Raw genomic sequence first — 13,306 nt, 5'->3', positions numbered from 1 at the left:
CTCGAAACCCCTTAGTACCCCAAACACCTCTCCAATTTCTTCACCACTAATTCTCTTCCTACCACCAACACCTCTCCAAACCCTCCTCCCCATCACCACCACCTCCCTCAAGTCCACAAAAACACCACCAAAATCATCAAAACCGAAACAATAAGCACCAAAACCACCACCAACAGACCCCTCCAAATGCATCTCCATCACAGCCTCACAGACCCCCATCCCAATCACACCAAAACCCCCCAACCCATCTCTCCCAAAACCACCCCCATTCCTCAAACTCCTCAACTTCTCCTCAACTCTCCCGTTCCCTCTCTCACACACCAAATACAAAACCCCATCTTCCTCATTCCCCCAAAACCCATAAACCCTCCCTATCCTCCTACACTGCCTCATACCACCTCTCATCAACAAACCCAATTCTCTTATCTCCTCCTCTCTCATCCCACTCAAACACTTCAATATCTTCACATTGTAGCTAAACTCAAACCCAGACTCACCCAAACCCGAACCTGAACCCGCCAAGGACTCGACTTTAACCAACCCACAACAGCAGCACTCACACAAAGCCGACCCCTTTCCTCTGTTTAGACCAAAACGACGTCGTTTCGAAGAACCCAATCCTTCCACTTTAACCAATCGTTCTGTTACTCTTCGCCTAATCGGAGAAAGGAAGAAATCGAACTAACCCAACCCCGAAACTAACCTCAAACTAAACCAACCCAGAAACCCCTTAGTAGAAGCCTAATCGGAGAAAGGAGAAGAGTACAAACCTCAAACCCAAATTGGAAGAAATCAGAGGCGCCAAATGGACGAACCCCCAAATCGACGAACCCTAATCGAGTGACAGTGGCTTAGTCTCGATTGAGGGAGGAGTGATTGAGTTCCAGAGAGAAAGAAATTGAGAGGAGTGATTGAGAAGAAATTGAGGAAGCTAGAGAGAAGAGATAAAGTGAGAGCACGCGTGGTTGAGAAAAAGCGATACTTTTGAGTGTGTGTGTTGAAGGTGTTTGTGTGTTGAAAGTGTGTGCGTGAGCGGTATTTATTTTGAGTGATTTTTTTTTTGTCTAAGTGTCAAGTCCGGCCTTTAGGTTAGTGTTTTCTAGATCATATAACATAACTCCAAATTTTGGTTGTCTGAGAAATGACATCCTTAATTTGCAAGAGCGGGAGATTTCCCGCTGCTACATCTTAGCCTTAATTTTTTCCCTATCCATTTTACAAATCACACAACGTAAATTGTATATTTTGTTGTCTGAGAAGAAATGACATCCTTATATTACAAGAGCGGGAGATTTCCTGCTGCTACATCTCAGCTTTAATTTTTTTCCCTATCCATTTTACAAATCAGACAACATAAATTACATATTTTGTGTTGTCTGAGAAGAAAGAAAATAGAGACATGCACTTAATCAAGAGGGCGGGAAATTTACGGCTACTTTTCATTCTAACGAGTCACTCTTTAAAATAACCCTAGTTTTCATTCACACAACGCATAAAGGCACTAAGAGTTGTAAGAGTTGTCTAAATATGAGAGGCTCATCATCCGAAAACACGTCGAAATGCAATACTCTAAACATTTTTTTGATTTTATCGACACTCGTATACTCAAATGGTTATTATGCATGAACTCATTTCGGAAACTGGTGTCAATTATATCATGATGGTTTGGCTCTCCATAGTGAAAGTAAGTGTAATTAGAGTTGACCGCGTTGATCGACACTCATGTAATACCGAAAATTGATGAAATTTGTACCACAATCATGCTTCAATATCATAAACATGCATGTCTATACGGTTTGATTTTCAAAATTTCATTTCCTCAATGGTGTCTCTCTAGATAAACACACATTTATATAATATGTACTACACATGTTATGTCACATTATGTGCAACATAGTAAACATGTTATACCTCATTAGTAGGTTGATTGTGATCTACATGTTTAGGATTAAAATCATGAAAATTTGACCGTTTGATATAATTATGATAGTGAAGTATAGTAGTGTAACAAAATTCACAAATTTTCGGCAACGTTTGGGTATCGATCAACTCGGTCAACCATAAATTCAACAATATTAATTTTACGTCACACATCAGTATTACAAAAAAACTGTTGTGGCACTACAATAGGAATTTATTAGGGTTTTTTAAGGTTTAGGGTATTTTAGGGGTTAGGGGTTACGATACATACAACGTAATATTGAAAACAATTGTGTAATATTATACCTTCACACAACATTTCTTAGTTGATTGTTATTAGATGAAGAACTTAAAGTAGTATTGTCAAATGTGAGAGATGGGCTTCATGACACAAAAATACATTATACAACAAAAACTGAAAAGTCGTTGTGTGATTGCTAAAAATATTATACTCTCACACAACAGGTTTGACTGTTCCGTTGTTACATCAAAACCACCAAGGATATCTTTCACAAAAAATTTAGGCTTTCGGAGGATGTAAGTGCAATTTTAAAACTAGAATTCCGCAGCCTGGCATGAGAGATATATTGTACAACAGATGTACAAAAAGTATCGTGTGATAGTTTAAATTTTATACATTCACACAACATTTATTTGTTTCATTGTTGTGTAATGAAACCCAGTTATATGTCAAACTAGAGTGGGGTTATAAGCCAAATGGGCCTCATTTTTATCTTCATTCACCCAACAAAATATAGTCCAAAGTGTTCTACTGGTTTAAGGAAAAAAAAAAATCTAGAATGATCTCAGACTATCCACACAACGGTTAACAATTTATGAACGTTGTATGAAGCATTTTTGAAATTTGTACAACACTGCTATTCTACACCGTTATGTGAAAAGTATCATTTGTTGCACTTATTGGCGTAGTGTGAAGTCCCAAATAACATATATGATAAGAATCATAAATATTACTGTGTTAATTATGACTAAGAATTTGAGATACATTTTGTTCTTACTGATCAATCGAGGTTCCTCTCATTAGGTACAATATTTGTCTATCACAAACTACTTTTGGTAGTTGTAAACTAATTTTCAATATATCTGCAGCTATAGTCTAGCTTTCCTTGTAACACGTGCGTAAGAATGACATTTATACTCATTGGGTAATATCCGTAGGTAAATATTAGGTAATACCCATTTGCAAGATACTGGGTATGGGTAATTATCCACCCAATTTTTAATGATTAAAACCCATACCCACACCCATTTACCCATTTGTAAGATATGATGTCGTTTTACTCCAAAGGCAAGATCTTCGTCCTCATCCACTACCTCTCTCTTTGCAAATCCCTCAACGAAACAACCGCAACCGTCATTGGCTGGCTCGCCCTCCTCAAATCCGTCGTCGAAGACCTCCCCAATCTCCGAAAAGAAATCACCATTCTTTCTAGAGATATGAAACAAACTCAATTTGAAGTAAATCAGGTAATCCATACACTGTTAAGAATTAATTTCTCAATTGGAGCTCAATTTTGAAATTAGGTCACAACAAACGAAGAGAGGGTGCCCCACACAGTCCGGAAAGAAGGAGAAGTGACGTAGACGAAGACCAACAAATCCGTCGAGAGCGCGATCAACATGGATTTGGCTCGAGCTCTTATAATCAATCCGGAGAATCACGCCGAGCTTTCCAAGCAGATCAAGCAGCTCAGAAACAACATCGCCAGCACAAATATAAACCTTTTGAACTAGATGAAGAATTCGGGTTTTGGTAGGCGAGGTAAGGGACGTCTCCATAGAGCAGAGAATCAGTAGAGAAGAGAATAAGAGAACTGTTTTGGGTAATAACGACTAGTTTGATATCAGGTATTGTGTAAATTATGTTACTCATGTGTAATATCCCTTACTATACTCACCTGTGTTTCCATATGTATTCTCAAATGGACATTACCCACCTAAAACTTTTAAGATGGGTAACCATCCCAAATTTTTTACCCAATTGAATTTTTTTTTAAAGTAATAAATTATTCATAAAAACGAAAGCCAGAATGGCGAGATTACAATGACCACAATGATCACAATAGTGTCATTACATTAGACATTTAGCTCACTTATTATGAGCTTAGCCGAAGATTAAACTAGATACAAAACAAGATACCAAAGAAACATAAAAACCGGAGCCAAGACACTCAATTGTGGTACTCCAAGCTTCATGGATCCATCTAGTTGCAGCTAGCTTGCATAGTCTGCCAAGCTATTCGCTCTCTAACACTCTAGACTTTTGTTTTTTCCCTTTGGATCATGGCTTGGTGGGTAGTTAGGTAGTTTTTTTTTTTTTTGTGAGCCAATAGGGCACCCACTTTTCTTCTTGGGCCCATGTAGAAATGCAGGTCATGTGAGTCCTTGAAAGAGCACACAAGCCTCATCTGACCCACTAGCTTTCAGCCCGAATTCAACTTTCCCAAAAAATTGAAGCTCACACCACCTAGTCCATCTAGGGTTGACCTTTAGACTTGTTGCAATGGAGATCTATCCCGACATGAAGGCCGCTGCCGTCCACAGCTAAACCAGCTCCATCAACGGTGAAATCAACTTGTTATGCCAATTTCGATCAATATCCACAGTTTTTGGCGACATCCACATGTTAGCCTTGATCCACGTGTTGCCAAGAATCACCACCACATATGATACAATAGAGATGGCCATATCCGGCCACCAAGATCCATCAACTTTGGGTGAAATCACAACAGAGATCACCATCTCCAATCCATTCACAAGAACCAACACCTTACCTATTCCAATTGGGAGTCCATCCCAGCCTCGAAACGACGACGAAGCCTCAACCATCGTTGGTTCATCTACTTTCAGATCTAATCTACACCAGTCTTCTAGCCTTAGAGATGAGATCCTAGCGCCGTTGTGTGGAAAGCTATCGCCTCCCTGAACAGCAACCAGAGCATATCTGATCTTGCTTGGTCGATAGAGCGTGAAGCCCGCTGCCCTTAGTACAAAACCTAGGTGTCGCTTTTTGGCGATGCACCGCGAAAGCCGGAGCATCATTAAAAGTTCACTCGTGTATAACCTTTATACCCAATAGAATAAATACATACCCATGGGTTTTAATGCCAACTTGACGTGCGCAATAGACGTACAACTCCATCCATCAGTGGGCTAGAGAAAATGTTCATATATTGTTATTTGAGAACTTGTTCTTAATAAGTAGATAGACATGTCATAAGTTCAAGTGATAAAATGTACCTCATTATATTTATTTTCTTCACCTTCTTAATCTCTATAACCCGTTTTTAGCAAAATATCATGCACATATACAATAGTAAGATTCATCATTCTCCAAGCCTTCCCAGTAAGAGTAAACAAGATGATTAATACCACAAAATATATTTTTGTTTTTGGAGATGTTATTCCCAAGTATGATTGAATCACTTATCAATCCTAATGTTGGAAAAATTATTGAGTTTTGCTGCGTATAAATCTAAGATGCTTAACTATGAAAACCAGAACAAATAGAAAGTTAGAAAAACTTGTTGTAAACGATCGAGGCTAGAACTTGGATCTATTTACTTAAAGCGAAATTGCCCCTCGTCGGTGCTTGAAGGGTGATTGATGATTGGCAAACGCTTCCTAGGATTTCAATGATCAAATTCTCTAGAAGAAGCTACTATCTAGAAACAGACGAACTCAAATTGTGTGGTACTCTCTATACTTACTAGAATGATATGATGAAACTCTAACGCAAAGATCTTGCAAATGAATGAATACTAGAATGAGAATTGACATTTCCCTTTATATAGGTGAGATATCTGTTCATGAAAGAACATATCTTCTCAAACATAAGAGTTGCCTCAAGAAATGTCGTCTTATTCCAATAGGATTCTTTGAACAGAACTGTTAAAAATAACTTCCTAATTACAAATAAGTAAAAGTAGTTTCCATTGAATAAGGTGTTAATACTTATTGTTAAACTTCTACAATCCCCCACATGAATGGAAATTGTGCAATGGAAGAAAAAAGAATATTAATGCATATGCAAGAGAGAGTATAATTAGTAGAGAGTATGATAGATAAAACATTACATGAAAATATGTAGCTTTTGGCCTTGAACCTTCCCAACTAATATACTATCAAGTTTAGTAGCTAAATAGTGAACACGATGTCTTGAACTATTTAGCCGTTTATGCAAACTGAGACAATAGTAATCACACAACATCTTACAGAACACATTTGGTTCTATGGTTGTGTCTTTCCGGCCATGGACAATACCCGGTATTAATTAGTTCTTTAGAGAATCAAGCCTCAAATTCTCATAGAAACGACCTCATTTCAAACTAATATAGGTGAGTTTCCTTTCCACGATATCTTACTATACTGTACTTATTCCAAGTTTTGGAAGTCATTAAAAATATTTTTTTTATCCTACACAATGCAAACAATATTATCTCATCAGACTTATGAGTGAGTAGGAGAAGTATCTCCACTTAGTGTTATAAGCCACACACAATTTAGTTGTTCCTTTGAACCTAGATCTAAGGATCTCCAATCAACTAGGTTTGGTATCCATCATGATGGTTTTTAGTTTAGGCTTTAATCTCTTTCCTTTCGATGATTAATCTATCTCTTTAGTCAACCCTTTAACATATTGGATCCATTCGATTGGCATCCCTTGAGAGCAGAGTATAAGAAATATAATTTTCTGACGCCCACAGTTCACTCATATTATGAGAAGTTTTATTAATGAAGATATCAGAACTTTCAATTTTGATTTGTTTTCAGGTTTTGGCCAGAAATCTTAAGTTAATTAAATTGAATTGTATCATCAATCCTTCACATTCTTTAATTGTTGGAATATGACTTCAAGTATATGTACTGATTTAACTGATGTAGAAGTCCTATCATTTCATCTTGTTTTAGCTGCTAAATTGAAATCTCTGAAGGCGTATTTGAAATTATGGAATGTTAATTTTTTTTGGGATATTAATATTCGAGTCAGGACTGCACAAAAGGAATTAGATGGTTTGCAACAAGAAATTTCAGATTTGGGGTCATCAGATGATCTTCTTAGACGTGAGGATGAGGCTATGGTGGTGTATCATAATGCTTTATCAATGCAGGAATCCTTCTTAAGAAGTAAATCTAGGGTCCGTTGGTTGGTGGAGGGAGACATGAACACCACTTTCTTGCATAATATGGTGAAAATTCAGCGGGTTCATAAACCTTTAGTTTTTATTAGAGTGGGACAATAGAGAATTTATAGGCATGATCAGATTGCTTCACATGTGGTGCAACATTTCACTAATTTATTTACCAGAGATGCAAATATTGTTGATACGGGTTTAGTGCAGCGGATTATTCCTTCACTTGTGACAGATGAGGAGAATGAGTGTCTTATTGCAAAGCCTACTGCACAAGAAATTCATAGAGCTGTTATGAATCTTGATGGGAGTAGCGCGCCTGGTCCTGAAGGGTTTGGTGGATCATTTTATCAGACTTGTTGGCCGGTGGTAGCTGAAGATGTGGTTGCAGCAGTCACTAGCTTCTTTGACAATGGATATATCTTGCTGATGTGCTCATATTATCTTATAATTTTAAGCCTCTTATGCTTGAGATTTGTGTTTAGTTCTCTTCATTATGACTTATTTACGTTAATTTCATGCTTTTGTAGGTTTGTGTTATAGAGAGAAGAAAATGAGCTAAAATGCGCAAATAAGGATTGAAAGGTGACTGCAATCCCAAGTGCCAAAATCTGTCTATGCAGAACTGTAATACCCCGGAATTTTTAGATGCTAGTTTCTTTTATTTTTATTCGGTTGACTTTTTGGCTGACTTTTAAGAGGCTAAAAGTTGACTTTATTTTTCATAAGTTATCTTCGAAAACTTCCTTCATGAAAGTTGTAGAGTTTATCGATACGAGTTCGTAGACATGCAGCACGCTTGAAACGGAGGTCGTATGAAAAAGTTACGGTCAGAGGAAGTTAGTTTCCGATTTTGGAAGGTATATAAATAGAAAGTGGTGGGTTTTATTTTTGGAAACCTAGCAGCCTCACTTTCTCTCTCCTCTCTCCCGACCTCCTCCCGCACGCAAACTTCTCTAGATCGGTTCTCCTCCGTCCGGCCACCATTTGGACCGCCGCCGGTCCCGTTCGACTCCTGCAGACATCCTCTCCATTTCTGGAGCAGTCCCGCTCGCCGCCTCGCCGTCTAGACGCCGCCACGAAGCGGCGGAGCTGCAGCGGTCTCACCAGAGTTCTTCTTGTTCCGGCCACCAATCGGGACGCCGCCGGTCCCGTTCGACTCACACGGATGCCCCCTTCAATTCTAGGCTGGTGTGACACGGCGTAGCAAGCTAGAGACAGAGCTCTTGGCCGGAGAAGAGCACGGCTGTGTCACCGATCGGAACCGCCGTTTGCGGCGGCAACGAGGGGCAACCCTAGGTGAGTTTTGGTCCTCTCCTCCTCCTGGTAGTGTCTAGGCAAAGATTGAAGCAAGTTTTTGAGGTTTTGAGGCCGGTTTTGCAGGTTTGAGGTGTGATTCCGGGTTAGGGTTTCGGGGCAGTTTCCGGCCGGTTCCGGCCAAAATTGGTTGAAGCCTCAGGTATGAAAGTTGTTCCCCTTGCTTCAAGCTTCAACTTTGCTGTTGAGAGTTTTCTCTAATTCGAAAGTTTTTGGTGGCGCGTGGGGCCCACTTGCCGCCTCCTGTGGCGGCGCGTGGCAGCGCTTCCGGTAGGGTTTGTGGCTTAGGCTGCTGTGTTTTGGCTAGCTCTTGTTGTGGTGAGCTTATTGAGATGTAGATTTCCTAGGTTGTGCGCAAGGTTTACATGATAGGACTTTAAGTAGTTAGTAGGTTTGGTTGAGGGTTGAGTTAGGATTTGAGGATTTGAGGCAGCCATTTTTTGGGTCTCTAAGTTCGACGACTTTGGAAAGTTGTCCTCCCTTGATCTAAGGGTTAGTTGAGGGTTTTGTGATAACCTATAGTATTTTAGTTACTAAGGTTTTAATTGTGTTTTAGGTGATTTGTGAGGTGGTGTTTTGGCTTGCTCTTGTTGTTGTGGAAATTTCAGTGGGCTTATTAGGTGAGTAACATCTCACTAAGGTTCACTTTGTGACCTATTTATTTATGGTTATTTTGATGATTATGATTGGTGAAAATGTTGATCATGATGAGAATGATTATTGTGTTGATGATGATGATAATAATTATGATGATAATTATTATGATGATTTTAATTTAAAAAAATTATGTTTTTTGGTTTGTTTTAAAATAATGAGCTTGATCGCCAACGGCTCATAGGTAAGTTAAAACAAGTTTTCCTTATATGATTATTTTAAGTTCCTTGTGATCATAATTTTATTGGTGATTGATAGATTATTTCTTGTGGAAATATCTAGATTTATTCATATAATTATATCTATGTGGAAGGATATAATTTTATGATGTGCTCTTTGTGTTGTTGATGATGTTAAATTAAAAATATGATGATGATTTAAATGTTATGCTTTTAAATAATTGTGGTTGCTATGATAATGATTTTGATGATGGTGATGATGATGATGATGATGTTAATGATGTTGAATTTAAGTATACGTTATTGTTTGTTTTTAAAAATAAATGAGCTTGATCGTCGACAGCTCATAAGTAAGATAAAACAAGTTAGATAGTCAAACCGGGTTCCAAGCCTTTAATAAGGTGATTGGTTGCGGTTATGATGATTCTACTCTTTTGTGATTTGTTGTGTAGATAGTCAAACTGGGTTCCAAGCCTTTAATCGGGTGATTAGTTACGGTCATGACGCTATTATTATTTTGTAATGTGATATTGGACAGTCAAACCGGGGTTCCAAGCCTTTGGCCGGGTGATTGGTTACGGTTAGGAATAGAGCTCTAGTCCGTCTGTCGGTGTAGGTCATGGGAGGTACCTGAAGGTAATCTGGGATCCATGGGTACATAAATTGTTGTTGTAGGTCATGAGAGGTATTTATTAATATCTGGGACTCATGGGTACATGTGTTTGTTGTAGGTCATGGGAGATACCTTATTGGTATCTGAGACTCATGGGTACATGTGTATTTGTAAAAGTATTAGTTATGTGGTTTTAACATTTTCTTAATTGTTGTCATTTAATTCTTTATTTGAATATCTCCTGAACTATGCTTAATGCAGGAGATTCTTTAATCGTAATTGTATGATTTTTAGTGAATTTCCTGAACTATCCTTTTTGCAGGATTCACTTATGATTTTGATTGTTGTGGATTGTTGAGTTTTCTTATTTACTCACTTTTGATTTTTTTATTGTTGTGAGGTGATTCCTGAACTAAGTTCTAAAACAGAAATTACCGGTTTTATCTTATGTGGTGTTGGAGATGTTGAGTAAATTTTGAGAATTACTCACACGAGCTTTTTAGCTTACCGGGTTTGTTGTTTACAACCCGGTGCACCAATTCATGGTGTAGGGGTTAGACCTGCAGGTGATGATCAGCAGGGTTGAGGCAGAAACATAGTAGCTGGGTATTAGATGAAGTACATTTTATTGTATAATTTTCAGTTTGTTTTTAAGCGCATTTGAGCGTCCTGATTTTCCTAGACTTTTGAAGTTAATGTAATTAAGGAGATGTAATGTATAACTCAGTGATGAGTTTTGTTGATATTTATTTTTTCAGCTTTTGGGTTTAGTTTGGGATTGTTGAGCAGGTATTGAAGTCTTATTTTTGAGTTATATCATGCCCAAATTTGTGAAATTTATCCTTCGAAAATTGGGGTGTGACAAGAACAGCTAGCTTTGCCGAATTACTGGGAATTTCTCGGATCGAATTAGACTATGAGCCTTACATCATTGGAAAGCTACAGATGTCTACTTTCTGTAGAATTTTACGGATCTTGATTTTTATACTTCTAGACTGAGTTATGATCGTTTGAGTGAAGAAAGGTCATATCAGAAAATCTGCTCGGATTTGCAGACATTTGTGGAGAACTCAAGTTCCATGGCACAAGACCATCAACCCTAAAGCTTCAAGGACAATAATGTAGATGAGGATTCAAGGAGTACACGTATTCCTAGTTCTACAAGAGATATCTCAAGGTTTTCCAATTCCATATTAAGAAAGGAGTCTGAATCCAAGTCTTACAACGAAAATTGAAGTCAAAGATGAGCAGAAAACTTCTCTATTTAAGCGAGCATGAATATCACACTAAGGGAGGTCTCGAGAGCATATTGAAGACACCTAAAGGAGCAGAGACCATCCATCCATCCACCCTTCACCTTTTCGTTCTTTTTATGTTTTCGTTATGTTTTACTTAGTTATTTTTTGTTAAACCTTTTTCTAGGGTTAGGATGATTCCCTAACATGACTGTTTATGTCTTTGATGATTAATTAATAGATTTATAGTTTCTTAATGATTAATGCTTAATCACTGTTTGATTTTATGCTTTATGTTTAAGTTCTTTGATTGATCACCTTAGGGCTTTACATTTAGTAATTGGAAGATAAATTTGAAGCAGAGATGCAATATAATTTATATAGCTTTTTGTGGTTAAGTGTGGTGAATTACATTGTTGCTTGAGAAAGAATAATGGTTTGCTTGATTCCCTTATTTTTTAGTACGTAATGAGTCATGCATGTTAAATTTATACCTAAGAAGGATATATTGCATAGCTAGGATATATGACTTTTACCCGAGAGGGAGAGCATCATACACTTGAGGAAAATTATGGTCTAGAGTACCTGAAAAGGACTTATATACGGGAATTGTCATCTAGAGAAACGAAAGAGTCGGTTAGTTACATTAAAGCATGAATACAATTGTTAGTGGTTGATTCTGACATCCTAGATTCATTCATCATTGTTTATTTACTTATTTTATTGTTTGTTTGTCTTTTTAAATTTTTATCGTGATCTTATGTTTTAGTGTAGTTAGTTTAGGTATTTCATAATTTGAATTGAACTAATATCCTCGTGGGAACGACAACCCCTTCTATTCCATTCACTATACTACATCCACCCTGTATACTTGCAGGAATTTCATCAAGTTTTTGGTGCCATTGCCAGGGATTATTTAGTTTCATTTAAATTCTGGATTCCTATTCTAATTCTAGTTTATTCAGTGTGAATTAGTTTTAGAATTTTGTGTCATTTTTGTGTCAAAAGTGTGTTTAAGAAATCAGTCTAGTTTTTATGTTTCTTGTGTGTTATACAACTGTTTTGACTGTGAAATTCGTGTGACGATAACTTTCAGCAGAAGTGTCCGTTTCGAGTGTGCAATATGTCGATTTTGAGTGGAATGACGAGATCTACAAGACTCGTTGCTTTGCAATGAGCCCTGACAAATTTCGACCGAATTCAGTCGTCTGCACTATCCAACTCGAGGATCAAATTTTTATGACAACTTTAGCGATGTTTTTGACTTCAACATTCGCTTGATGCTATTCTTCACTAAATCCCAAGGAGCTCTAAACTCTTCTCTTTGCTTTCGTGCTTTTATTTTTCGCATCTCTCTTCCATGCTTTTATGTGCATTGCATGCTTTAATTCTTTCAACATTGAGGGCAATGTTACCTCTAAGTGTGGGGGAAGGGACATTGATTTCTCTTTCTTTTAGGTTGTTAGTTTTGTATGTTCGTTCTGAAACTTAGAAAAAAAATAATTATGTTTTCTTTGTTTTCTTGAGTCTTAGGATATATGTCTTTCAACAACTATTGTTCTATATCTTTGAAATCGTGTTTAAAGATGATCATGCTATCGAGACTTGTTCAATATTATTCTTTGGTTAAATAGGATATATATGTGGCATATAATGTGTAGTGGATATGGCCTTGCTAACATGGTACAAAATATGAGCATGCTAGGATAAGTTTTGTTTCAAAAATTACCCTTGTGAGAATTTGACCCTATATGTGTCTTTCTTTCTGAGTGTTAAATGAAAAAATATATTCTTATCTTTTGGCTTGAATTTTTGATCTCATGTATATTATTCTTCATTTCGATTGATTATTCGCCAAATATTTTAATGGACTAGAGAATTATACTAGAACTCACTTTTATGCTATTTGAAACTTTTAGTCAATACATGCTTTGATTTCAGAAAGGATTAAAAGGACTTAGGATTTCCACCATTGTCAAATTGTCATGTGTCCCTAATTATACACCCCTTAGATAACCCCTTTGAGCCTACAAGTTTAGCCTTTTGTTTCATCACCCATATTATCCTTTACCTATGAAGCCTAGTATAGTTAAATCCTTACCCTTTGTTCTAAAGATCTAGTAGAGCTATACTTTGGTGATTTGTACTTGTTCAAAAAGAAGGAGTTGATGAAAATCAAGTGTGGGGGTGGGATAGACTTGTCCATGAAAAAAAAGAAAAAAAAAGAGAAGTGTT

Source organism: Fragaria vesca, linkage group LG5 (assembly GCF_000184155.1).
Source record: "Fragaria vesca subsp. vesca linkage group LG5, FraVesHawaii_1.0, whole genome shotgun sequence".
NCBI lineage: Eukaryota > Viridiplantae > Streptophyta > Magnoliopsida > Rosales > Rosaceae > Fragaria > Fragaria vesca.
This window is presented reverse-complemented; position numbering follows the sequence as displayed.